Source organism: Melanerpes formicivorus, unplaced genomic scaffold (genome assembly GCF_026170545.1).
Source record: "Melanerpes formicivorus ecotype bairdi unplaced genomic scaffold, bMelFor1.0.p_v2 SCAF_8, whole genome shotgun sequence".
Classification (NCBI taxonomy): domain Eukaryota; kingdom Metazoa; phylum Chordata; class Aves; order Piciformes; family Picidae; genus Melanerpes; species Melanerpes formicivorus.
The window spans coordinates 26943726-26970353 of NW_027142360.1; positions in this window are offsets into that span (position 1 = coordinate 26943726).

Consider the following 26628-nt stretch of genomic DNA (forward strand, 5'->3'; position numbering starts at 1 on the left):
CAACCTCCTTTCAGAGAGCAGTGAGGTCTCCCTCAGCCTCCTCTTCTCCACACTGAACACCCCCAGCTCCCTCAGCTGCTCCTCACCAGCCCTGCTCTCCAGAGCCTTCACAGATGAGAGGCAATTCTGACAAAACCCAGCAGCAGACACCTCCCTGTCTGCAGCATCCAAACCTCTGCAAAGCGAGCTGGCTGATGACAGTGCAGCATCTGAGCCACAGCAGCAGCTGAAGTGCTGCATAAGGAGTGAGCACAGAATATTTTTGCCTTTGGCTTGGGATAATCATAGGATCACAGGATGTTAGGGGTTGGAAGGGACCTTCAAAGATCATCCAGTCCAACCCCCCTGTCAGAGCAGGAGCATAGAATCCAGCACAGCTCACACAGGAGCACATCCAGATGGGGCTTGAAAGGCTCCAGAGAAGGAGGCACCAGAGAATGAGACTCCACAACCTCTCTGGGCAGCCTGCTCCAGCACTCTGTGACCCTCACAATGAAGAAGTTCCTCCTCACATTAAGGTGGAGCCTCCTGTGCTGGAGTTTATATCCTTTGCCCCATTGTCCTATCACAGGGTGCAGCTGAGCAGAGCCTGTCCCCTCCCTCCTGACCCCCAGCCCTCAGCTATTTACAAACATTTATTAAATCCCCTCTCAGCCTTCTCTTCTCCAATCTAAAAAGCCCCCAGGGCTCTCAGCCCCTCCTCACAGGGCAGTGCTCCAGCCCCTCGATCATCCTGGTGTTGGCTGCTGCTATCCAGGGAAAAACATCACACTGCAGAACACTTTTGTTTGGATAAAGCTTGTTCTCTTGCTCTGCAAAGCCCAGATTTTCCCACCAAGCCAAATGATGGTGATGGAAAGCTGTCTTTGTCCCAGCCACCACTGTGCTTCTGCATTCTGTATCCTGATGAGTTTGTTCTTTTTGAGTGGAGGCAAAGCAAACCAGGAGCTGCAGCTGTGCATCATGAAAGACTTATGGGAAATATGGTTGTTGTAAACCCCTCTCCCTTCACCACCACCTCTCCTTCCCCACCAGATCTGACCCTTTGCCACCCCACCCACCCCATTTTCACCTTTTTGCCCTCAAACCCAGAGCACCTGGGCTCTATTGGAGTCTCCTCCCACCCCAGGTGTGGCCACTTGGCCCTCCCCACCCACTCCCCTATTTAATCCCCTCCAGGAAGGGCAGAAGCCCTAAGCTGAGCCCTTCTGGGCTGAGGATCCTCCTCTCATCCCTGGTGAGTACCCATGGTGCACACTGGGTGTTGGTGGTGGTGACAACAAAGGCCGGGGGGCCTGGTGGCCCCCCGGTTGTTAGGTCCAACATCAATGACTCCTCTAATATAGTGCTCTAATATCCTCCACGGGTGTTGGCTGGGGCTCCTTGTGGGGCTGAGCTCCTCCAGGTGGTATCTTGGCTAGTTGAGGGTCTTGCCCCTGGCTTTGGGTTGGGTGGTAGAGCAGGAGCTGCTTTGAGAAGGTAAAGTAGGGTGGGGGACAAAGGCCTGGTGCCCCCCAGTTAGGTAGAAGAGCTTATTGAATGGAGCAAAGAATCATGGAGGTAATGCTGGGGTTACAAGGAATCTTTTGCCTTTGCTGCTGCCTTTCCAGCACTTTCTGCCTTTGTGTCTACTGACCAGCTTGAGATCCAACTGCTAACATGAATATTTGAGAATCAGCTGAAAGTCCCATTTGGAATAACCTTTTTTTGCTTGTTTTGTCTGTAGGAATCACTTCACTCTGAGAGCGTCTTCTCTTATGCTCTTCAAATGACAGCTGTTCAGAAAATCCTCTGACTTCAAAGTCATAGAATCACAGAATTGTCAAGGTTGAGGTTGGGACCTCAAGGATCAACCAGTTCTAACCCCCTGCCATGGGCAGGGACACCTCACACCACAGCAGGTTGCTCACAGCCACATCCAGCCTGGCTGCAAACACCTCTAGGCAGGAGGCTTCCACCACCTCCCTGGGCAACCTGTGCCAGGCTCTCACCACTCTCATGGGGAACAACTTCTTCGTCACATCCCATCTCAATCTACCCATTTCTAGTTTTGCTCCATCCCCCCCAGTCCTATCACTCCCTGACACCCTCAAAAGTCCCTCCCTAGCTTGCTTGGAGTTCCCTTCAGATACTGCAAGGCCACAGGAAGGTCTCCTGGGAGCCTTCTCTCCTCCAGACTGAACAACCCCAACTCCCTCAGTCTCTCCTCATAGGTGAGGTGCTCCAGCCCTCTAATCTTCCTCATCCTCAAAGCAATGAGCACTGTACACATGCAACTGAGGCACAAAATGTCTTTATACTTCTTCAGGAACTATTTGAAAGCAATCAGAGTGCTGATTTCTCCTCAGTTCACATATTCTAAGCCAAATACGATGTTGCATTTCTGAAAGGCAAAAGAAAAGCTTGTGCAATGAGAGATGAAGCCTGAGGTAGCTGCAAAGGAAACCAAAGTTGACTGTTATGGCATGGCAGGGTAGGAGGCTTAGGCAGTGGTTGTCATTCCTCCCACAGAGTCAAAAATGCCCTTGGCCTTACTTTGTAAGTTTCCTTAATAGCTTTCTTCTTTGCCACAGGAATGCAAATCAGTCTCCTCCTGAGCAGCAAACTTGAGTCTGGTAGCAGTGCTGTTATCTTGACTCCTTTCTCAGTGAGGATTCAACTGAACTTTTGATCATGATACTCATTTGGAACACAGCACAAGCCCAAGAACTGCTTCATTACCTTAACCACTATTGATGCTCCTCCTTGCCTGAAAACATTGGCCTTAAAGAAGTAACATTCCTTTGGAGCTCGCTCAGTTTCACAAAGTCAAAGTCAGTTTCAGTCCCCTTACATCTGTAACAAGTTTGATTTCTTGTTTCTCTTCTCCATAGCTGTAAAAGTGGAAGTATCTCATGGAATTACAGACTCATGGAACTGTTGAGGTTGGAAGAGGCTTTTGAGACCATCAAGTCCGACTGCTTTTCTAGAGCTCACAACCCCACCCCTGCTGCTAAGCCACTGCCACTAAGCCACATCCTCAGCACCACATCCACACAGCTTTTAAATCCCTTCAGGGATGGTGGCTCCACCACCTCCTTGGGCAGCTTGAGAACACTTTCCCTGGAGAATTTTTTCCTTATATCCATCCTGAACCTCCCCTGGCACAATCTGAGGCTGTTTCCTCTTGTCCTGTTGCACATGAGTAGAGACCAACTCCCACTTCATCCCAATCTCCTTTCAGGGAGCTGTAGAGGGTGATGAGCTCTCCCCTCAGCCTCCTCTTCTGAAGGCTAGACAGCCCCAATTCCCTCAGCTGTTCCTCATCAGATCTGTGCTCCAGGTCCCTCACCAGCTTGGTTTTTCTTCTTTGGACATGTTCCAGTGCCTCAATGTCCTTGCAGTAAGGATCTCAAAACTGAACACAGCATTTGTGGCGTAGCCTCACCGTGTGTGTCTGTACACATCTACCTATTCTGGGGCCCATTCCCTCATGTCCTGACACTCACCCCTTCATTCATACCAAGGGCAATGTATCAAGCCATATTTCTGCAGTGGATGTGATATAATTTCTGGAAGAGATCACAAAAACCTTGCCTCAAATGAGCAGAAGAGGCTCAGGTTGGAAATTAGGAATATTTTCTCTATTTAAAGAGTGGTCAGGGTCTGGCCCAGGCTGCCCAGGGAGGTGGTGGAGTCCCCATCCCTGAAGGTGTTTAAGAAACCTGTGGCCATGGCCCTCTGGGACATGGTTTAATGGCCATGGTGGTGGTTGGACTTGATGACCTTAGAGGTCATTTCCAACCCAAAGAGTTCCATGATTCTATGCTTCTGATTTCACAGCTGTGGCATCCCAGTTACTTTCAGAAAGCTACTTCCAGTATTGCTCCCCAGTGAGGCTGACAGGTTTAGAGTACTTTCAAACACCTACAGTGAAATAGCAGACCAGGATAACCCAAAACCAAACCAATATCTTAATATCCCAGTGAATGTTAAGAAGAATTCCTTTACTGGAGGAGTGGTGGGGCACTGGGACATGCTACCCAAGGTGCTGGTGGAGCTGTTCAAAAAAGGAGTAAACGTGGCACTTCAGGACGTGGTCTGGTGGCCATGGAAGTGCTGGATAGAAGGCTAGACCTGATGATCTTGGAGGTCTTTTCCAGCCTTCGTGGTTCTATGCAGCAAAACTATTCAGCATGTGTTCCCTGGAGGGTTGCACCCCCAGGTTTTGTGAGGAACACGAAGCTGCCACACTGCTGAGGTAGATTTATGTCCTGCACTGGAAGCAAAAGTCCTGTTTGTATGACTGCCTCTCTGCCTTCTCTCTTGTTCTACATTTTCCTTGCAGTTGGATGATTGAAAAGATGTCTGCTTGCAGCTCCTAATTACCACTGCAGCAAACATGAAAGGCTTCTGCAGTTAAATTGTTCACATAACACAGACTTGGGTTCGGTTTGGTTTTTCATGTGAAAACAGCAACCGTTCCACAGCCAATTTTACATACCTTAAATAAAGGTCAGGGCAGAGAAAGGCCCTGCTCACAGAGAGGATTTAACTCCAAGGAGCCAGCTGCCAGAAGTGCAGATGCAGATAAAGAAAGGGTGCAGATATGCCACAAAAACCTGGGAAGCAGATTGCTTAGTCAGCCCACTGGGCTAACTTCAGCAGTTCCTGGCACACTCAAAGGCTGCTGGTCCCTCTTGCTCCAGATTGCTGACTTGACAGAGGGAGGAGTGGTGAAGGTTACTCAACATGTAGACCATCAAAGACATTGCTACCCATTTTGTCCCCAAGAAGGGTTGATCAGCATCTGCTTGAAAACAGGGAACTTCTATGTCCAGGATTCTGTGATGGAAGATATGCAGAGCATCATAGAGTGAGGGAATGATAGAAAGGTAGAATTAGAACCATAGAAATACAGTCATGGAATCAGGATCCTAGAGACATAAAATCATATAGTCATGGAATCAGAATCATGAAATCATAGAATGGTTTGGGTTGGAAGGGACTTGAAAGCTGATCCCGTTCCAACCCCATGGGCAGGGACACCTCCCACCAGCCAAGGTTGCTCAAGGCTTCACCCAACCTGGCCTTGAACACCTTCAGGGAGGAGACATCCACAGCCTCCCTGGGCGACCTGTTCCAGGGTCTCTCTGGGAAGAATTGCTTGCCTATATTCAGCCTAAATCCACCCTTTTCCAGCTTAAAGCCATTCCCTCTTGTGCTTTCACAACATGGGAGTGGTTTCAAGAATGAAACATAGCAAGATCAAAAGGACACCACTTGGATTTGTCTTCAGCTGAGGCTCGACTTGGAAGTTGCTAACAAAGGACCTCTTTGATCTGGCATCTTTTATTACTGCAAAGAAGAAAATATTCACCTTCAACATTTCCCTCTCTTCCTCTCCCCTGCCCCAGGAAAGCGAACAACTGACAGCCTGCTGGAGGTTTTGGGAACGCAGCTGTGAATTGTGCTTCAAAGTTCCTCTCTGCCCACATTTCTTGCAACCAGCCCCAAAAGCTAAAGGCTGTTAAAAAAGTCCAATGGTAAAATGAAAGAGTGATTCTCTAGAAAGCTCTGAGGCCAAGCAAACTGTGCCAAGAGTAATTTCCCATCCTTGCTGATTGTCCTCTTCCTCCAGCACAGTCATTCATTTGCTCTGTCACACAGCCCCAAATTATAAGAAGGTTATAAAGAACATTTATCAGGAGGTTTCTGCCCCATGACTGTCGATGGCTCTGTGGCTTTCTCTGGAAGTTTCCAGACCTACTTCAATGTTTGAAACAGCTGCAGCCATTGTAGGAGCACAACTGCCAGAGCAGCTCCATCCCAAAGCTGATAACAAGATGAAAGGACACACTGGAAAGCAGCCAGCGAGGAATTTCCTTTTCTGCAGCCATGACTGAAAGAGGGAGGGCTTGGCAAATATTTGGGTCTGATTCACTACATTTTGGTCCAGCTGTAGCAGTCAAATGAAGCTGTATTTTGTTCTGGTTCTGCCAGCCACAAACTCCCTCTGACTGTGTTTGTAACCAACAAAGTAGAAGCCTTCATTCTTTCTGTGCTGCTTATATAGCAGAAATTTGAATAGAACCATAGAATTGTCAGGGTTGGAAGGCACCTCAAGGCTCAGCCAGCTCCAACCCCCTGCCATGGGCAGGGACACCTCACACTACAGCAGGCTGCTCATAGCCACCTCCAGCCTGGCTGCAAACACCTCCAGGCAGGAGGCTGCCACCACGTCCCTGGGCAACCTGTGCCAGGCTCTCACCACCCTCATGGGGAAGAGCTTCTTCCTAACATCCAATCTCAATCTCCCCATTTCTAGTTTTGCTCCATCCCCCCCAGTCCTATCACTCCCTGACACCTTCAGAAGTCCCTCCCCAGCTTTCTTGTAGCCCCCTGCAGATCCTGGAAGGCCACAAGAAGTTCTCCTGGGAGCCTTCTCTCCTCCAGACTGAACAACCCCAAGTCCCTCATATCTGAGAGAGCCACATGGATTGATCCTGGCAGCTAATCACAGGCTGTGAGCAAGGAGGGAGCTTCTGCTTCACGTTTCTTTAGATTAGCTGCTGAATCCTATTTCCTAACAACCACTCAGTATTATGAGGCAGAGCTCTCTGAAGAAAATTGCTCTGTATAAATGGAGGGGGGAGGGGGGAAATGTGCTTTTGAGAGACTCACTGTACATTAGAGAAACTCTAAAACCTCTCCAGGGCTGTCATAAGGAATCTATCTTTTTCCTCCACCTGCAATGTAATCTAAGATGATATTAACACATGGGATTCTTGCTGGAAGCTGTTTCCATGAAAGGCTGAATAAAGAGAAAAGCAACAGAAGGAATTTGCAGCAAGCTTTCCTCAGTCAGCTTTGGGTTGGGTTTTCTGCTTTTCCAAATAGAGTTTGATGGCAGCACTAATATGCAGCATAACAGGAGACAGAGACCAGCTGTGCTTTGAGAGTTAATCTCATAAAGTGCTTCCAGAGAAGGTCACATTCAGAACCACCCCCCCCCAGGGCTTCCAATCTGTTCAGACTTGAAAGGTATGTCAAGGAGGAATTGATTTTAACCCATCCAATTTTAGCACACGGTTGGGCCCCAGCACTGTGAATCCCCAGTGCAGAGCAGCCAAACCCCAGCACCCAGAGCACATTTAGAAGCCAACTTCCTCTCCAATTTTGCATCTCCAGGAGGATGCATGCAACAACCTGAGCCCCACTCAGTGATTTAGGTGACATCCAGCCTCCTACAACCTCTGAGATAAGAAGCTGCATTTCCTAGCACAAAACTTGTATCACTTGCAGAGCAAAAGGAGCTGTGTACAGCATGTAGAGTTCTGCTCTGCTTTGTTATCTCCCCTGCTCTGTCTCTGCTTTCCAACAAAAAGCTCCCAAAACTGCCAGGAAAATGTTCCCTGAGGTCTCAAAAAGAAAGGGAAGGGAAAGGGGAAGGAAAAAAGGGGAAGAGGAAGAAGAAAAGGTGAGAAGGGAAGGGGAAGAAGAACAGGAGAGAAGGGAAAGGGAAGGGAAGAAGAAGAAGGGACAGGAAGGGATGGGGAGGGAGATTTCTATAAGCATCAGCCATCTGCTCCTTCACTTCCAGTACTGCCTTGTTTCACGTGGAACAGTTGCAATCTGGCTTTGATGGAGAAAAAAGAGAAGGAATGTGTTCCCTGGGGAGAGAAGCAATGCAGAGACAATGAGTAAGAAGAAGGCTGGGTTGCTAAATGCTACACATTTTCATCCAGAACATTTCTATTGCTCTTGGAACTAAATCCCAGTTTCCACTCTCGTTTGCTGAAGGTTAATCCAGCTTTCGATGAGATGAGCCCAGAATTCCTTTAAGGAGCTGCTCTGCCCTTTCATTTCTTCAGATTTTCTGCTTTCTACTTCACTGATGACACTACAGACAGGGAAAAGGCCAGAGGAATGGCAGCCCTGCCATAGGAGGAAGAGCTGAGGGAGCTGGGGTTTGTTCAGCCTGGAGAAGAAAAGGCTCAGGGAAGACCTTAGAGCAGCCTTCCAGTACCTGAAGGGGGCTACAAGAAAGCTTGGAAGGGACTTTTTACAAGGGTTTTGTAGTGATAGGACAAGAAGGAATGGATTGAAGCTGGAAGAGGGGAGACTTGGACTGGAGATGAGGAAGAAATTCTTCACAGTGAGGGTGGGGAGACATTGGCACAGGTTGCCCAGGAAGGTTGTGGCTGTGCCCTCCCTGGAGGTGTTCAAGGCTAGGCTGGATGAGACTTTGAGCAGCCTGGGCTGGTGGGAGGTGTCCCTGCCCATGGCAGGAGGGTTTGAGCTCGATGATGTTTCAGGTCTCTTCCAACCCAAACTGTTCTATGATTCCATCATTAAAAAAAAAAAAAAGCAACAAACTTTTGCCTCTAAAAATCTAATTCTTTCCAATATCTGCAAGATGTTAAAACCTCACTCCTTTGGCATCAGATTTACATTTATTTACCTTTTGAAAATGTCAGTAAAATATTTGCCACAGTCCAGCTTCCCAGGGCAGCAGCTGGTGTTATGCAGCTTTTGTTGTGACTGCTTTGTCTGCAGCTCACAAAATCCACTGGGCAGCTCTTCCACGTTTCCTAAGTGTTTGTCACTCTTTGCTCTTAACTTGCTCTGTTTCTTTCCTCCCATACTTCTTTTGCACATCATGGATCTCATTCCCTTAAAACTGGATGTCTCAGGATCGATCCCAACTGATTGTTGCTGGCCAAAGCAGCTGTTTAAAAGCCACCTATCAAACCCATAAACTTGTTTCCCTCTTTAAATGCTTATTAAGATTCCTGAGGCTCCAATTCTCTTCTCTCTCAGACTTCCTGATTCTGAGACTGAAATATTTTGGTTGAGTGTCTTCAATAACTTTCTTAAATCCTCTTCATTTTCCTCAGACATTTTCTCTCTCATGACATACATTCCATTTCACTGACTTAATTTGGAATATTATTACTTTGCCTCACTGAATGTCTTCAATATTCCTCTTATCTGTGCTGGATTTGGCCTCTTCCTTTTGTGCTACAATACTGAGCAGGCCAGCAGCATTTATTTCCCCTCATCAAGCAGAGCTCAGGACTGGACCAGCAGGGTGACTCCCGGGTTTAGCACCTCTGTAAGTTCGCATCAGCACAGGAGAAAGAGGGAAAGTAGTTGAAGTCAAGCCTGTCTAAAAATTTAGATCCTAGAATGATGGAATTGTTTGGGTTGGAAAAGCCTTCTAAGATCATGGAGTCCAACCATCAACCCAACACCACTGTGGCCATTAAACTATGTTCAGAAGTGCTATGGCCAAATGTTTCACCTCCAGGGATGAGGAACTCCACCACCTCCCATAGCAGCCTCAATCTGTGAGGATCATGTCAATGTGAACAAGAGCATACACTGGCTCTAACACTGTAAACTCCACCTTTAATATTCAATCTGCAGTATCCTTTTATTCCAAATGCTTTGGGTCTTTTATTCAGTGTTCCATTTCACAGAGATGGATGAGCTTAGACTCATAGAGTCACAGAACAGTTTGGGTTGGCAAAGACCTCCAAGATCATCCAGTCCAACCAGCAACCCAACACTACCATGGCCACTAAGCCATGCTCCAAACTGCCATGGCCACAGGTTTCTGGAACACCTCCAGGGATGGGGACTCCATCACCTCCCTGGGCAGCCTCTGCCAGTCCCTGACCACTCTTGCAGCAAAGACATTTTTCCTTATTGCCAACCTAACCCTCCCCGGCACAATTTCAGGACACTTCCTCCCTTCCTATCAGCTGAGACTAGGGAGAGGACACCAACCCCTACCACACTGCAACCTCCTCTCAGGGAGCTGTAGAGATTAATGAGGTCTCCCTCAGCCTCCTCTTCTCCAGGCTGCACACCCCCAGCTCCCCCAGCTGCTCCTCCCCAGCCCTGTTCTCCAGACCCTTCCCCAGCTTCGTTACCCTTGATCACAGCATTTATTCCTGGATTTTAGCACAGAGAGGTGTTAACTTATTAACTGAAAAGCAAAGAGAAGGACTTTTTTTCACTCAACAAGCAGAGGAAAAGGCCTTAACATTCTTGCCCTGCATTAAGAATGCAGGGGTGGGTTTGTGTGTATAAAATGTGCTTATTGTGAAACTTTCCATCCATTTGAAATAAATGTCAGGTTGTATTAGAACCACCAGCTTCTGTTCCTATTACCTCACAATTTCCCTGTGCTAACTTGACAGAAGGCTTTCAAAAAGAGCCCAACCTATTTGTCAACACTAACAGCTTGGCCTCATCTTTTCAATTTCTTTTCCCTTCTGTTTCTTTTGGGGTTTGGGGTTTTTTTTTTTTGGTGGTTGTTGTTTCCCCATTTGGATTTCTTCTCACTCTGGAATCTGATGGCCTGGCTCAAAAAAGTTTCCCCAGATTGTCAAATAGTTGACCTTAGGGTTTAATCAGGAGTGAAAGCAGGAGCAGGAGGGAGGAATCTTTGTCATTTTGTTTACAAGCACAATATTTTCCCCAGACCTTGTCTGAACTCGGTGGAAACACAGCTTTCATTTTCCTCCTATAAAGGATGGATTAAGTGAGGATGCTTCAAATCTTTGACTGGGTACTCTTGGAAGCCTCTAAAGGTTATGACAGCAGCACCACTTTTCTTTTAACCTTTAAACTTACATCATGAACAGAAGCAGATGAAGTCCAAGTTGGGTCACCCTCAAACACTTCTCCACACCGTGTAATGGTGTCAGGGCCTGAAGGAGGTCACCCTGCTTGCCTTGTGGTCTAAGAAGAATGGCTAGTGGAGGGTAGATTTAAACTAGATTTTGAAAAGAAAGTCATTCCAGTGAGGGAGGAGGGACAAAGGAACAGGTTGCCCAGGGGGGCTGTGGATGTCCCTCCCTAGAGATGTTCAAAGGCACATTGGATGAGGCCCCGAGCAACCTGCATGCCCACAGAATGGGAGCACTGGTATCTGAATTGCTGTTGTGTTCATATTCATAGACCCATAGAACAGCTTAGATTGGAAAGGACCTTAAAGATCATCCAGTTCCACCTCCTCTGACATAGGCAGGGACACCTCCCACCAGCCCAGGTTGCTCAAGGCCACATCCAACCTGGCCTTGGACACCTCCAGGGAGGGGGCAGCCACAACCTCCCTGGGCAACTTGTGCCAGAGTCTCACCAGCCTCACTGGAAAGAATTTCTTCCTCATCTCCAGTCTAAGTCTTCCCTTTCCCAGCTTCAATCCATTCTCTCTCATCCTGTCTCTACAAACCCTTGGAAAATGTCCCCTTTAAAAAACATTTCCAAAATGTTTTTAGTTTTAAAATGTCCCTTTGGGGAAAAAAAATAATACAAAGTTAAATAAGACACCAAGAAATCCCCAGAGGAGGTCTTGAGCTAAACCCAAACAGGAGCAGATAACAGCAGTCTGAAATTGCTCAGGGATTGGCACAGGCTGCCCAGGGAGGTGGTGAAGTCCCCATCCCTGGAAGCCTTCATGGAATTTGTGGCCATGGCACTTTGGGATGTGGTTTGATGGCCATGGTGGTGTTGGGTTGCTGCTTGGACTCAATGATCTTAGAGGACTTTTCCAACCCAAACAATTCCCTGCTTCTACAAAACAAGAAGAAGAATCTTTTGCAGCGTTGCACAGCCCTTCGCTGCCTTTACCCTCACAGACCAAACTCTTTGGCTTGCTAGGTGTTTTCCATTTGCCCACAGAACTGCCAGAGCTAATGAAGACCTAATTTATCACATCACTAAACCAGCTGGGATCAAAGATTCTTTCTGTGGTTTCCTGAGACATGAAAAATAGGTAGGAAAAAAACTAATTCCCAGTGTTTCCATTATTTTTACAGTTGCCTTCTCTTGTTTTCACTTCTCAAATATGCACAGCTCGGCAGGTGATGAAAATGAAACGGCTTGGGCACTCTCAGATGCAGGAAAACATCAGCCAGACATCAGTGTTTTCCTGTTTTCATGGCAATTGGAGAAGGAATATTCTGACCAGGAGTCGTTCCTACTTTGTTGTTATTGTTGCTGACACTGCTGCTGATTCTTAGCCAGTCAGCAAGGTGGGGCTGTGACTTCTTCTCTAAGGGAAGCCTCATCAGAATGACTTTAAAACTCACAATAACTTTATGGGCAGTTCAAAATGAACCTTGCCTGAAATAATCTCTGAAGAGAGAGGACAGAATTAGAAGAGCAGAAATCTCTTCTCCATTCACTTATTCCTTGCAGGGCAGGTTTTGACTTTCAGATCCTAATACATCACCTCAGGGACCACCAAGTTTACAATCATAGAGCCATAGAATTGTCAGGGTTGGAAGGGACCTCAAGGATCAGCCAGTTCCAACACCTCACACTACAGCAGGTTGCTCACAGCCACATCCAGCCTGGCTGAAAAATCTCCAGCATGAGGCTTCCACCACTCCCCTGGGCAACCTGTGCCAGGCTCTCACCACCCTCATGGGGAAGAACTTCTTCCTAATATCCAATCTGCATCTACCCATTTCTAGTTTTGTTCCATCCCCCCCATCCCTATCCCTCCCTGACACCCTCAAAAGTCTCTCCCCAGCTTTCTTAGAGCCCCCTTAGGATACTGAAGGCCACAAGAAGGTCTCCTGGGAGCCTTCTCTTCTCCAGACTGAACAACCCCAACTGTCTCAGCCTGTCCTCATAGCAGAGCAGCTCCAGCCCTCTGCTCATCCTCATGGGCATCCTCTGGACCCCTTCCAGCACCTCCAGATCCTTCCTGGAACAGAGGCTCCAGAACTAGATCTTTAGATCTAGATCTTCATCCTAGATCTTTAATTCCACTCACGAAATACTGAAACAAACAGAGAAAGAGACTGAACTACTGAACTAAATACTGTAAGAAGCACTGAAATGGCTGCACAGCAGTCTAGAGACTTTCTTCTGGACACCTCATACAGCTAATTCCACCTCAACATAAGGAAAAACTTCTTTCTTGTAGGAGTGACAGAGCCCTGGAGCAGGCTGCCCAGAGAGGCTGTAGAGTCATCTTCTCTGGAGACTTTCAATCCCAGCTGGATGCATTCCTGTGTGACCTGCCCTAGGTGATCCTGCTCTGGCAGGGGAATTGGACTGGATGCTCTCCAGAGGTCTCTTCTAATCCCTGCCATTCTGTGACTGATTCTATGATTCTGTAATTTTGTTTATGCCTGGATGGTCAACAAGATGTTTCCACATCACCCACTGGGATGAAGAATTGCTACCCACAGTCTCCCAGGATAAATTAGCCTAAAGTTTCTCACTAATTCACCTGTGGTTTAACCTCACATCAGCCTCCTCACCACTAATGCATGAACCATCTCTCACAGTTTGGAAATCCCAAACTGCAGACCCAAAGTGACAGCAGATGAGGCTTCTCCTGGGCTGCTGCTGGGTGCATTTGCTTTCCATGGATGTCTTGGCTTGGAGAGCTGAACTCCTGCTTAGGTCTAAGTGATGGTATTGGACTTGTAGTTTCCTCTCTTTTTGGAGTAGATTTACCTCCTCTCAGCCACTAAACATTAATTGCATTAGACAACTAGAGACCAAGTCCAGATGGTGTGATTGGGTGTAATTGGGTGTACAAAGCCATAGCTCAAGCTCTTACTCTGCCTGATTGGGCAAGCCCATTTTGCCACACACCTGCTGAGTACTGCAATGACCTCCAGCCCACAACTGCAGGCAGCTTGGGGAGAAGTTCCTCCTCCTCTCTGTGTGCCTCTGTTCCATCTTCTCTTTAGTAGGAATGCCACCCAGTTGAAATGCACGGCACTGTATTCCTCTTTTCACTTCCCAGTCTAGTAGGGGTTGGACGGGACCACAGTGACTGGTCCCACCCTCCTGACAGCCACTTCCCAGAAGAGTTTTTAGCAACTGTACCAATGACATTAATGGGAAGGGGAAGAGGAAGGAGAAGGAGAAGGAGAAGGAGAAGGAGAAGGAGAAGGAGAAGGAGAAGGAGAAGGAGAAGGAGAATTAGGGAGAAGGAGAAGGAGGAGGAGGAGAAGGAGGAGGAGAAGGAGAATTAGAGAGAAGGAGAAGGAGGAGGAGAAGGAGAATTAGAGAGAAGGAGAAGGAGGAGGAGAAGGAGAATTAGAGAGAAGGAGAAGGAGGAGAAGGAAAATTAGAAAGAAGCAAGAGAAGGAGGAAGAGAATTAGGGAGAAGGAGAAGGAGAATTAGAGAGAAGGAGAGGGAGAAGGAGGAGGAGGAGAAGGAGGAGGAGAAGGAAAATTAGGGAGAAGGAGAAGGAGAATTAGAGAGAAGGAGAGGGAGAAGGAGGAGGAGGAGAAGGAGGAGGAGAAGGAAAATTAGAGAGAAGCAGAAGGAGGAGGAGAATTAGAGAGAAGGAGAAGGAGAAGGAGAAGGAGAAGGAGAAGGAGAATATCAATAACAATAATAATAATTGGAAGAAGATGTAGAAGGGGGAAAAAAAGAAAGAATAAGAACAACAAAGCTATAAAGTTCCAAACCCAGCACATTTGAGACACTTTAGAAACTTTTCAGCTGCCTTTAATGGTAAGAAAGTGAAGGTTTATTTTTAACTGAAGCTTTTCCTGAAGCAGCATTTATTATTTTGTTTTTACTATTATTTTCTTTCCAGTTTTCAGGCAGGATGGGAGTGTCTGGAATGTTACTTTTGCTCTTCTTAAATAAGCCATCATTGTCACCCTCAGCGCTCGGAGAGGACTCACACTGCTCACAATACTCTTGGTTGAAAGGTCTGAGTATTTTTGTGGTTTCTTGAATAAATATCAGTAATTCAATTTTGGTGGTTGTTAGCCACGTGGAATGTGATATTTGGAAGGGTCTGAGAGCTGAAAAACTTTCTGCTTCCTCTAAGGAGCAAATGCTTTCAATCTGACAACACTGGGTGGAAGGAGGGCTGCTCTGCTTTGCTTTTTCCCGTTGGAGGACAAGAGGAAGGAAATTCTGCCACATGTAAGAGCAACTGATAAGCTTGTCCTCACTGATTAGAAGATTTGGTCTCTTTTAGATATGCTGATCATACTTAGCTCATCAATTCTCTGACTTCCTGCCCAAGAGCAGCATTCAGTCCTGATACATTTCATAGAAAGGCTCAGGTTGGAAGGGAGCTCAGAGCTCAGCTCCTCCAACATCCCCACTATGGGCAGGGACACCTCTCAGCTAGACTGAGCTGCCTAAGGTCTCATCCAGCCTGGCCCTGAGCACCCCCAGGCAGGAGGCAGCCACAGCCTCCCTGGGTAACCTATTCCAGAGTCTCACCACCCTCCTGCTGAAGAACTTCCTCAGCTCCACTCTGACCCTGCTCTGCCTCAGCTTCAAACCATTCCCCTTTGGCCTGGCTCCAGACCCCCTCAGCAAAAGTCTCTCTTGAAGCCTTCCTGCAGGATCCCTTCAGCTCCTGGCAGCAGCTCTGGGGTCCCCTTGGAGCCTTCTCCTCTGCAGGCTGCACAGCCCCAGCTCCCTCAGCCTGTGCTCAGGGCAGAGCTGCTCCAGCCCTTGGATCACCTCTGTGGCCTCCTCTGGACTCACTCCAGCAGCTCTGTGTCCTTCTCCTGCTGGGGCCAGCAGAACTGGACAGAGTATTTGAGGAGGGGTCTCTGTGAGTGATTCAAGTGAAACAGGTCCACGAAGCTCCTCATTTCATTTGAATCTTGCAGGAAGGCTGCTTTTCAGCTGGATTATCTCTTTCTGCAGTTCATACTGCAAAAATCCATTCCCAGGAGCCAAGCCAATACTACAGCATTCATTTCCTGAAGCCTCTGAAGACAAAGAAGAGGTTTTGGTGTTTTTTTCAAATTGTGAAAAGGAAGAAAAAAAAAGGAGGACAGAAAAAAAACAACTCAGGGCTCATCTGGCCAGAGCTGTCCTGGATGATGTGAAGCAAGTCTGTACTTGCTGTTGCTCAGCTGGCATCACAGGAGCTCACCTCTGCTCCCCCTCTTGCCAAATGGGACATGCTCATCAGGAAGCCACATGTGAAGAAAACAAGATGTGGGAACACTTGCAGACAGTAACTGTGCTGGGCAGGGGCAGAGCTCCTGCCCTTGGATGATCATTGTCAGCCAAGTGCCAAGAAGGCCTGTAGCTGGAAAACTGTCCCGCTGCCACAGCCCAGGGTGACTAACGTCCTCTGTGGTACTGTTTAAAGGGCCCTTGAGAGGCTATAAAGAATGAAAAGTGCTATTTCTGGAACACTCATAGCATTTCACTCTGTAACTACATGGCACTGTTAGACCTGCTGCTTAGGAGCTTTTCTTTTGGCCCAGACAGTCTACAACTGACAGGGCAAAGGAAAAGGGAGGAAGAGTGGAAGGATCTGCTCTGGTCATTGACTTTGGTCCCTTAGTACTGCTGGTTACTCATCCTGCAGCCACCTCCAGAACTGTAGCTCCATTTCCAAAGCCATAGAACCATAGAATTGTTAGGGCTGGAAAGCACCTCAAGGATCATCCAGTTCCAACCCCCCTGGTTTGCAGCCTGCAGCTTCCCTGCTCCCACAGGAAGGTCAAGGGTGAAGCAACCACCAAGAGAAGATTAAAAGAGCTTTTAAATTGCAACTAACATAGAATCAAAGAATTGTCAGGGTTGGAAGGGACCTCAAGGCTCAGCCAGTTTCAACCCCCCTGCCATGGGCAGGGACACCTCACACTACAGCAGGTTGCTCACAGCCACCTCCAGCCTGGCTGCAAAAACCTCCAGGGATGAGGCTTCCACCACCTCCCTGGGCAACCTCTGCCAGGCTCTCACCACCCTCATGGGGAACAACTTCTTATTCACATCCAATCTCAATCTCCCTGTTTCTAGTTTTGCTTCATCCCCCCCAGTCCTATTCCTCCCTGACACCTTCAAAAGTCTCTCCCCAACTTTCTTGTAGCCCCCTGCAGATCCTGGAAGGCCACAATTAGGTCTCCTTGGAGCTTTCTCTCCTCCAGACTGAACAGCCCCAACTGCCTCAATCTCTCCTCACAGCAGAGCAGCTCCAGCCCTCTGCTCATCCTCGTGGCCCTGCTCTGGACACCTTCCAGCATCATTTCTTTCATCATCACATTCCAACATCATTTCTTTCATCTCTAGCTACAACTTTGCAGTGTAAATATCATGCTGTGATGACTTCAGACAAAAATGTTGACCTCACTTGCGTTTGCTGTTTTGGTTTGGGTTTTTTCTCTCCTTTAAAAGATGTGAGCTCCTTGCAAGAGGAGGGGTCCCCTCCACAGCAACCCAAGTCAAGGGTTTGCTATTTCAGTACAAGAACTGGCAATAACAGAAGTAGCTGCCTACATCCATTCCAGCTAGGAATTACTGGCAGATCTGCAAGTTAAATAAACTCAGAGAGCAGGAAGGAGAGCTGAAGAGATCTGTGGCAGGATTTGTCTGCAGGAAACAAAGAGAAGAAGTAACCTACCTAAGCTGCATGGATTCCTGTCATGAGGATCTTCAGCAGAATATATAGACCAAAAAACCCCCAAAACACAAATTCCCTCCCAGGTTTTTAGAGGGAAAAGTTTAATCTGGCAGTGGGTCAGTGGGTGCAAGTGAGATGTGTAAGAAGAAATTGTTATGTATGAGGACAAAGGAGGGATGGCAGCAAGCAGGTGGTAGAGAGAGTGGGCTGTAGGTTTTTGATTGTTAAATTGGATTCCAGAATGAGGGAATGCACCATGTCCATGTTTCCTGAACACATCCAGGGGGGGTGACTCCCTGGACCCTGATCTTGAAGGTCTCTTCCAACCTGGTCTGGTCTGGTCTATCCTATTCTATTCTATTCTATTCTATTCTATTCTATTCTATTCTATTCTATTCTATTCTATTCTATTCTATTCTATTCTATTCTATTCTATTCTGTTCTGTTCTGTTCTGTTCTGTTCTGTTCTATTCTATTCTATTCTATTCTAATAGATCATCAAGTTCTACTCCTCCTGCCATGGGCAGGGACACCTCCCACCAGCCCAGGTGGCTCAAGGCTTCATCCAGCCTGGCCTTGAACACTTCCAGGGAGGGGACATCCCCAGCCTCCCTGGGCAGCCTGTTCCAGTGTCTCACCACCCTCACTGGAAAGAATTTCTTCCTAACATTCAGTCCAAGTCTACCCCAAAACAACGTGCTAGGGGTAGGCCATTGCTGTTATCCTTGTTGCAGAAGCAGGAGGCATGCTGTGGTTTATCTTCATTCCATTCCAATGTCAAGATTCAGAAGGAGGTGGCTCTGATGAATAACCAGAAAGCCTTCACACAGGGGCTTCCTTTTCTACTTTTATGTTAACAACAGAGCTCTGGAAGGAACTTTTTTACTTGGAGGGTGGCAGAGCACTGGAACAGGCTGTGCAGGGAGCTGCTGGAGTCTCCTTCTCTGGAGACCTTCAAGATGCGTTGCTGTGTGATCTGGTTTAGGTGATCCTGCTCTGGCAGGGGGGTTGGACTGGAGGATCTCCAGAGGTCCCTTCCAACCCCTACCAGTCTGTGAAGCTGTGAATCAGTGAAAGCAGCACTCCTCTGACAGCTCAGTCATGCCTGCGTGTACGTGTGCGAGTGTGCATGGAACAAAAGGGTGGAGAGGAGCTCTGGGCTGCAGTTTCTGCTTGGATTACATCTGCATAGTTACTACTTGGATTATGCCTGCTTTGTACTTACTAACCTTCTGCAGCTTCCAAGAACAGCTCAGTAAATCATGCCTCTTCCACTGGAACTGCAAAGGCACCACTGTGCATTGTCAGTGGGGATCCAGATGTCAGCAATTAGGCCACGCTGTGCTATTTTGCTGCTTCCCATCCGTGAGCCGTGGCTGAAGCAGAATCAACCAGCTCCCTCCTAAAAATGTGCACACTCCTTCCCAGACAGGCAGTGGTTAGCCCTGGCTGGCAGCTCCAGCAGGCACTTTCCAAACTCGTGGTTGAAATACATGCCCAGACGATGTCTCCTGACTGCAGGTTGGGACAAGGTCCTGTCGCCCACCAGCCCTCGCTTCCCTCCCTCTCTGCTGATGGGAAGAGCTCTGGCTCCAAGGCTGGTGGGCACCTATGATGTGCAACACTCCCCTCCTCCTTCTGCCCCACAGCCACCCACTTTGGAACAGCAGCAAAAAGGAGCAGTCTGAAGCACAACCCACCCCAGGGGCCAGAGACAGATATTTGGACCGAATTCACTGAGAAGCTCATCCAGGATTGCTCTGTTCTTCTTGGACATGAGGTTTGCCAGGCACCAGAGAGGAAGACATCATTTACACTTGCTGTCAGTTCATCTGGTGTATTGTGCCCAGGTCTGGGCTCCCCAGGTCAAGAAGGACAGGGAACTACTGGAGGGAGTCCAATGGAGGCTACAAGAATGCTGAAGAGCCTGGAACCTCTGTGCAATGAGGAAAGGCTGAGAGCCCTGGAGCAGCCCTGAAGAAAAGGACCTGGGGGTGCTGGTGGAGGAGAAGCTCAACAAGAGCCAGCAGTGAGCACCTGCAGCCCAGAATGACAACCAGAGCCTGGGCTGCAGCAAGAGAAGCACAGCCAGCAGGTCAAGGGAGGTGATTCTCCCCCTCTACTCTGCTCTGGTGAGACCCCACCTGGAGCTCTGTGTCCAGTTCTGGAGCCTCTGTTCCAGGAAGGATCAGGAGGTGCTGGAAGGTGTCCAGAGAAGAGCCATGAGGATGAGCAGAGGGCTGGAGCTGCTCTGCTATGAGGACAGACTGAGGGAGTTGGGGTTGTGCAGTCTGGAGAAGAGAAGACTCTGAGGAGACCTAACTGTGGCCTTCCAGGATCTGCAGGGGGCTACAAGAAAGTTGGGGAGAGACTTTTGAGGGTGTCAGGGGGTGATAGGACTGGGGGGAATGGAGCAAAACTAGAAGTGGGGAGATTGAGATTGGATGTTAGGAAGAAGTTGTTCCCCAGGAGGGTGGTGAGAGCCTGGCACAGGTTGCCCAGGGAGGTGGTGGAAGCCTCATCCCTGGAGTGTTTGCAGCCAGGCTGGAGGTGGCTGTGAGCAACCTGCTGTGGTGTGAGGTGTCCCTGTCCATGGCAGGGGGTTGGAGCTGGCTGAGCCTTGAGGTCCCTCCCAACCCTGACAATTCTGTGATTCTGTTTGAGGGGCATGGGGAGAAGAACGATGAAACAGAGGTGATGCCCTCAGTGCTTTGGAGAAGCTATGTTTATTTACTAGAAGATGCCATTTCTCCAAAGGCTGCATTTTGTCTGCCACAAAACCCAAACAACAACAATACAAATGCTGGTCCTGTGCTTCCCAATGTGTTTAGAGAGTGGGGCAGACACTGACATCCTAAACATTTCTGCAGTTCAGGCATATTATATCCTGCTCATACTTTTGTTGGGGTTTTTTTTGCTAGATCTTCAAACAACTGACTGCAGGAGTGCATTTCACTGCCTGGCTTGGGAAGGTTTTGGGCACCATTGGCAGTTGCAGAACAGAAGTTTGGCTCTGCCTGCTGCTGCTGTGCCACCTGTCAGGGAGCCCTTTCCTTCTGCTGTAGGTTTTGGGCTGACCCAGCCGAGCTGCAGCGTTGAGTGCAGCAGGGAGAACTCCCTGCATGTCAGCTCCCCCACAGGAATGTCTGGGACTGCTCCTCAGGAAACATCCTGCTCTAACACTGCAGTCAGCCAAGGAAGCAGGGAATGTGCTCCTAACAGCCAGCATAGAATCACAGAATCACAATCCTGTCACTTGTTGAATGCAGGAAGAGACCAATGTCCACCTCACTCCAAGCTCCTTTCAGGGAGCTGTAGAGGGCAATAAAGTCTGCCCTGAAAATCCTCCTCTTCCTCAAACTAAACACTCCCAGCACCCTCAGCCACTCTTCAAAAGACTCATTCTCTAGGCTCAATGGACATTGAATCAGTCACACCACTCAACCATGGATGTGGAGCACCTACAGCCTAAGACAGCAATATCTATCGCTGCCCATTCTGATCACTGAGCTTTCCCAACATCCATCTGTAGAGTTCTCCCCTTCTGCACAACACATAGGACCATAGAATTGTTTCAGTTGGAAACAACCCCTAAGGTCATCTTTCTGAGGGTCCAGTTCTCCAGCAGCCACCTCCTGGGATGATCCTCTTGTCATTAGGTCTCTAATTTCAGCTGACTCCCCAGCTAGCCAAACTTCTGCTTTGCAGAGGTCCCTGAGGTGGGCTCACCAGATCCTCACCACACTTCCACACAGGCAGATGCACTTTTTGAGACAGAGGATTACTTGAACCCAAACTTTTGGGGCAAAACTTCTGCCAAAACTTCTTCTTAGGATAAACATGACCGCCCCTCAGCTTCTGCTAGCAGCTGTTGGGAGAGAACAGAGTTCCTCGTGCAGGGAGAGAGGACAAGCTTGGGCTTCAACTCCTCTAGCAGCACAGTGAAAATAGAGGTTTGGTATGTTGAGGGTTGGATTTGTAGAGCTGAATGTTGAATTCCAGAGCCTTTTGCATTGTGTTATTATTAGTATTAGTATTAGTATTTGTATTTCAGCTGCAAACTAATGCAAGTGGTAGTGTGCAACCCCTCCAAAGCTGAATCCATGGAACAACACAAAATAAGAATATACTCCCCCTCAAAAAAAAAAAAACCATCATATTTATGTCCAGAAGTCATAACGTGGGCAGTAATTTATCAGGAACCTTCCTCTGTCATTTCGTGCACAATTCTTTCCAGTCCCTGCTCTGTGGTATATTAACAATCCCTTTCTATCCCGAGCAGTGGTGGGACAGGCTTCCAAACAGCGAGCATTTGTGAGGCTTTGTCTGACCTTTCCAGTCTGCAGATCTTCCCAGAATAGGATGGTGAATGCAGTCCAGCTTGCTTGAAAGCTGCAAGTGGTCAACAGCATTTCTGTGTCATGTGGTGACTACAAAGCCTGCTATAAAAGACATGGAAGGTTGTGGACAGCAGAAGTTACAGTGCTGGTAAAACCAGGCAGCTGGAGAAGTCAGAGAATAAAACACAGAGGAAATTCACTTAAAAGCTTCCTGAGACTAGATTGAGAGCTCTGCCTGCAAGAGTAAGTGTACAGCTCAGATACCAATGCTTGTAATTTTTGACCTCAGTCTTGGACCCCCCAAGCTGGACATCAAACAGCTGGAGAGGACACCAGGGATGCAGCGACAGGGAGGACTTCCACAGCTCTCTGCTCAGTGCCCTGCAGAACCAGCATGTAATGAGCATGTCCTGGTGCTCATGGTCCAGCAGCTTCTGTGCTAGAGACTGGCTGCTCCTGGCCTCCAGCCCTGAAGCTGCTTGTGCTCCCACAGCTTCATTGCAGTAGATGCTGCAGCCAGCTGGGAGACGTTGGCGTTCCTTGGGACACCACAGCTGTGTGGTCCTGGGTCTTAGGGAAGTGTTCTCTTCTCTTTGGATCAACATCTATGTTCTCTCCTCCCCCTCTGCTTTTCCTTTCGAGTTCTGATTTTCTTTAACCCTCAAATGTAGGGTTAAAAAAAGATAAAGTAATAATAGAAAGTAGTAATAGAAAGGATCCCCTCCCCACTCCAGACACCTCTGCAGGGCCAAGCCTCAGCGTGGCTGCTCTGGTCCAAGCAGGCTGCCTGAGAACTGCCCTGCAGCTTCAGAAATTCAGAACTGGTCTACTTATCTCCCCCCCCCCGCCCCGAGGAGTCCCCAAAATTTGCTGTCTGCGCCGGCGGTGCCTGCCCCAACATCGCCCCTTGGTGGCTGGAGATGTCCTGCACAGTGCAACTGCAAAGCGCCGGTGCGGTCGCGGACGGGGTGGGCTACCTCTGCCAGCCCACCCCCTCCCCCTGAATTCCATCCCGAGCAGGAGATCGCACAAAACGTGCTGTGTCCCCCACTCCAAAAGAGACTTTCCCTACTCCACCCTGCATCCATGCCTTAGTCCTGGGCAGACAGGAGCTGCAGCTGCTCACACCACTCCTTTATGACAGTTGAGCAGCTTTCACGTTGCTCTCTAATAACCGAGGGTCCCCTTACGTGTGTGGCTGTTTCTTTCTGGGGAGGTATGGAACAGGAGACTCCGGGCATGTGCGTGCAGGGTTGGGGAGGAAGGAGCAATGGAGCAGAGCAGCAGTGCCTGCAGCACACCTTTGCATCTCCTCACTTCCATGGCAGCATCACCATGCTGTAAACCAGGGCATTTTGCACAGTTGTTTTAGTCTGCTTCTTGCAGCAGCCAAGAACACTCAGTGCACAGCTCCCTTCCCACCTGGGTGTGATCTCACCAAGTCCCTAACCAAAAGGTGTTGGACAAGGGACATTTTCCCTGTGCATCCCTGTCCAGGACCCCATGCTCCCTTCATTGATCCAAGCACAAATCACCAAAAGCCAGCACCAAAAGCCATGCAAGTCCCTTCATTCTGCTGGGGTGGTAGAAACACAGAGCTCTCCATCACTTGCTTGGGATTTCATTTCTCCATTGGAACTTGGAACACTTTGGCATGAACAGTGTAGCCAGACGTGGCCAGGCTCTGAGATCCTGGGATTGTTTAGTCTGGGGAAGAGGAGGCTAGGGAGAGACCTCGATGCTCTCTACCACTCCCTGAAAGGAGGCTGGAGCGAGATTGGGGTTTGACCTCTTATCCCCAGTATCAGGTGATAGAAGGAGGGGAAGTGATTTGAAATTGTGGCAGGGGAGGTTTAGGTTGGAGATTAGGAAACATTTCTTTGCTGCAAGAGAGGTCAGGCACTGGATTAGGCTGCCCAGGGGGGTGGTGGAATCACCATCCCTGGAGCTGTTCAGGAAACCTGTGGCCATGGCGCTTGGGGGCAGGGTTTAATGGCCATGCTGGTGTTGGGTTGAGGGTTGGACTAGATCTTAGAAGTCTTTTCTACCCAAAAACACTCTGTGATTCTATGATCCTCACATACCCCAGCACATCTTTCTAATGTAGTGGCAGGATTAATGCCTGAGCAAACATGTAAGGCACTGCTCTTGATCACCTAGCTGGGAACCTCCCATGCTCTGGGGTGCCAAAGCGAGGATGTGTTTCATGACTTCTCTGCTCTCTGCAGCAGGCTTTCTGTTGTCACATTTAGCCTTTTTCCAAGCCTTATACCTTCCTTTCTTCCCTTCTTTACCCCCCCTTGGGAAGCCGATGGCTCCTTTATCAGAACCAGTCAGTGCAAACTGCTGGATGACACAAACCAGACAGGCTGCATCCGCTGCAGACTGGGACAAAAGATGGAAGCAGCAGATAATAACGAAGCACAGCTGGCTGATAAGCGTGTTTAAATTTGGCAGAGATTAGCTGTGAGAACAGGAAGGAGATCTTTCTCTCCCTTCTGTTTGTTTAGCTTGCTTCAACTGTTTATTTTTTAGCCTGGAAAACATGCCCGCTCCGACTTTATCAAGCGAGTTTAAAGCCGGGCAGAGGGAGAAATTTGTCTCATTAGGAACATGAAAGCCCCATCGCAGCCAAAAGTAAACAAGGACTTTCCATTTCCCAGAGCCACGTAAGCTGGCCGGGAGCTGGAGGAGCCGAGGCCGGTGCGGAGCAGGCTCGGCCCCTGGGTCCGCCTGGCTCCCCTGGCTCCCCGCACGGCGGCAGGGCGGCCGCAGCACCGCACCGGCGCCACCTCACTGACGGCCGCGATGCAGCAGCGCGGCAGGCTCCCACACCCCCCCGACCCCGAGCGCCCGGCACGGCTCCGTCCTGCGCTACGAGACCCTCCCCAAGCCTACAAGCGACTGGGTCTGCGCCGGGCTCTCCACAGATGTACGAAGGAGCTCTGGAAAAGAAGTGATTCCTTAAGGGGAACGAGCAAACAAAACTCGTTTGTGAATCATAGATTCACAGATTGCATCGGGTTGGAAGGGACCCTCAAAGGTCATCTTGCCCATTCCCCCCACGCCCCCCCACCCCCGGACCCTGCTGTGAGCATCTCCAACTCGATGAGGTTGCTCAGGTCCCCATCAAGTTTGACCTTGAACGTCTCCAGGGATAGGAATCTCAACCACATTCCTGGGCGACCTGTTCTGCTCTTTCCCTACCCTCAGTGTCCTGCATTCAGCTCTGGGGCCCCCAATGCAAGAAGGACAGAAATCTGTTGGAGAAGGTCCAGAGGAGGCCAAAAAGATGATCAGAGGGCTGGAGCACCTCTCCAGTTAGAAACAAGCTGCAAGGGTTAAGGCTGTTCAGCTCAGAGAGGAGAAGCCTCTGGGGAGACCTTAGAGCAGCCTTCCAATACATGAAGGGGCTACAGGAGAGCTGGAGAGGGGTTGTAGCGATAGGACAAGGGGGGGGGGGGGGAGGGGAAGGGGTAAATTTAAATTAGACATTAGGAAAAAAATCATGGCTGTGAGGGTGGTGAGACACTGTGACTGGTTGCCCAGAGAAGCTATGGATGCTCCCTCCTTGGAAGCATTCAAGACCACTGTGGATGAAGCTCTGAGCAGCCTGTTCTAGTGGGAGGAGTCCCTGCCCGTGGCCATGGGGGTTGCAACTGGATGATTTCTAAGGTCCTTAACCTGACTCAAGGCAGTCTCTGGTTCTCTGTTTTGAAGGAAGGGTGGCAGGCTGAGGGACAGATGCTGCTGCCACAGGATGATTGTGGAAGTTTTCAAGATGTACTGCCAAGAGGGGAGAGCCAGGCTGGCACCCACAGCTAAACTGCCATGGCACAATGAGCATTTCATTGCCCTTCTTCCCCTGCCTGCGTGGTGCTGAAGGCCAGTCCCCATTGCTGAAACAGCCTCTGGTCACTTCCCACACCTCCAGACCTGCAGCCCCTTCTGTGCTCAGAACCCTGCTGGTATGAAAGCTGTGGGATTAAGGAAATCAAACATCTCTCAGGAGGAAATCCTGAGAGCCCTGGGGCTGTTCAGCCTGGAGAAGAGAAGACTGAGAGGGGATCTGAGCAATGCTTACAAATACCTTAAGGGGGGGTATCAGAAAATAGCAAGGCTCTTTTCAGGAGCTGCCAGTGGTAGGACAAGGGGCAATGGACAGAACTGGAACCCAGGAAGTTCCACCTCAACATGAGTGAAAACTTCTTTGTTGTGAGGGTGCTGGAGCCCTGGAGCAGGCTGCCCAGAGAGGCTGTGGATTTTCCTTCTCTGAAGACCTTCCAAACCCACATGGAGGTGCTCCTGAGTGACCTGCTCTGGCAGCAGGGCTGGACTCAATCTCCAGAGGTCCCTTCCAACACCACTTGGGCACCTCAGCAGATCTGAGGTGGCAAAAGCTGCTGCAGGAAAACAAATCTTCAACTGCAGAAGGCAGCAGAGGGTCCTCGTGGCTGCGGCGAGACCTGGTTTCTGATCATGGGACCACGCCTGCTTCCAGATGGGAGCCACAGGAGCAGGAGCAGATGCTCCACAGCCCAACACGCTGTAAATAAGAGACCATGAGGTGTAAGACCTAAGCACTGCATCTTCCCCCCCCCCCTCCCCCCCACTGCTTTAAATAGGTCAAATCTTTCCTCACTGCCTCTCAATCCAATCTTCCTCCATGCTGAGGGCCAAGCACGTGACTCGGTGTAGCTGTACAAAAGAAAGCAGCAGCAGCAGCAGCCCCTTGGGGGGCAGAGATGTTGGGGCAGCCATGCAACACATTTCTGCACTCAGAAGGAGCTTCAGTGTTAGGTCAGGGGACAGCTGCTAAACAGGGATGTAGGAGTTTTTGGTGTCATTGTATTGATTTACTTCATCTCAGTTTTTAATGTTCATTGGCTTTTAGGTCTTTATTGGATTTGATTTATTTTGCATCTTTC